The sequence below is a fragment of the Pinus tabuliformis genome, chromosome 1_2, assembly GCF_031772625.1.
Source record: "Pinus tabuliformis cultivar Carrire ecotype Pingquan chromosome 1_2, CPIR1, whole genome shotgun sequence".
NCBI classification, from domain to species: domain Eukaryota; kingdom Viridiplantae; phylum Streptophyta; class Pinopsida; order Pinales; family Pinaceae; genus Pinus; species Pinus tabuliformis.
Genome location: NC_142298.1, coordinates 1,041,265,174 through 1,041,266,996, shown reverse-complemented (window position 1 = coordinate 1,041,266,996; position 1,823 = coordinate 1,041,265,174). Strand labels below are relative to the sequence as shown.

At 34.7% G+C, this 1,823-nt stretch overlaps 1 pseudogene; it reads right to left on the bottom strand.

Annotated features, from left to right (window-relative positions):
- Positions 1 to 359: 359 nt before the first annotated feature.
- On the bottom strand, positions 360 to 1,475 carry LOC149209694 (putative LRR receptor-like serine/threonine-protein kinase At3g47570 pseudogene; annotated as a pseudogene).
- Positions 1,476 to 1,823: the final 348 nt, after the last annotated feature.

The window sequence follows — 1,823 nt, the reverse complement described above, 5'->3', positions numbered from 1 at the left end:
TAATTATATCCTTTCATTTATAGACAAATAAATAATGAAATTAATTTGAGACAATTAAAAACATCATCATTATGAATGGCCAATAAAATAAACCAATGTATAGTTGCAATGTCACAAAAGCGTGTACTTTTTATTTTGGTAATACTAACATACAAATATAAATACTAATAGAAGTTTACTTCAACGATTATAACTTAAAAAAAAAAAACAAGTGCCATTGTATGCACAATGGAAATATTGAAATCTTCTGGTATTGCAATTTTCACAAACTAAAATGAGGAAGAACTATGGGCATTTGATGCATGTGTATCACTCCTTGTTGCATTTGTATTGCTAAGCAAATTAGATATGCTTTGCCTTTATCTCCTAGAAGCAATTGCATTTGCCCCCAAATCATTTCTAAGGTTCTCCAATACCATTACCACATTTCTCACAGTTGGTCGTTCATTGGGTGAATCTTTTGAACAAACCAAACCAACTTGTATAAGAGAAGATATGCAATTGAATACAATGTTTTCTTCAAATTCATCTCCTTCCACCTCCCTAAGAAGGTTGTTGTCAATTACCTCCTTAACGCTGCTTGGAAAGGCTAGATTTACCCACTTGTGCAAGTTCAGGTCTCCAGAAAACATAGCATTAGTTGGTTGTTTCCTCGTAATCATTTCCAATAACAAAATGCCATAGTTGTAAATATCTCCTTTGGTAGACACTGGCTGACCGAATCCATACTCTGCATTTAAGATAACATTCATCAAATTTTACTCTATTATTCCATACAAAAATGTTGGTGAGACATTTATACATGAAAAGCAAACATTTAACATTCTAAATATCATACCTGGTGCAATGTAGCCCATAGATCCTTTCAAAGAAAGTGTTGAAGTAAGTGACTCAGTAGAGGTTTCATCAATTAACCTTGCAATACCAAAATCTGTTACATGCCCTGACATGTCTTCATCAATAAGCACATTATTTGGTTTTAAATCATAATGCACTACCTGCACAAATGAATCATGATGAAGATATTCAATGGCATGGGCCACATCTATTGCAATGTCCAATCTTGTTTTTAGTCCCATTTCACATGCATCTTCACCATTGTTGTCATTTGTATTAGGATACAAATGCTTCTCCAGGCTTCCATTAGACATAAACTTGAACACTAATCCTTTGAAATCAATGTTGCAACATGAGGTTATGATTTTCACCAGATTTCGATGTTGAACCTTTTGCAAGATGCTACATTCTACTTTAAAACTCTTTTCAGCCTTGTCCTTTAGCAAATGGAAAACTTTTACAGCAACAAGTGTGCCATCAATCAAAATTCCTTCATAAACTGAACCAAAATTCCCTGTTCCCATCAAGTTGGCCTCGACAAATCCATTAGTTGCTATATGAAGCTCTTGATATGAGATCCTTTTGTGCTCCAACCTTTGCAAAATGGCTTGTGAGGAATCAAAGTTTTGCACAGGCATATTTCTGTTCCAAAGGAATCCCTTTCTTTTGCAAAGGAATCCAAAAAGTAAACAACATAATATAAAAGCAGCAACTCCACTCACTGGCAGTATCAATCTTTCCACAAGTGCAAAATGATGTCTTGGTGTTTGACATGTAGGCAGTTAAAATACTTGCGGTCCACAAAGGCCAGGATTTCCAATTAAGGACATGACAATTGTTCTAATTGCAAAATACCCTCCTTCTGGAATTTCCCCAGTGAAATTGTTGAAAGACAAATTCAAGGTTTGAAGCATTTTAAAATTCTTGAGTGTGACCACTGGTATTATACCTGATAAGTTGTTCAAAGACAGGTCTAGACTTGCAAG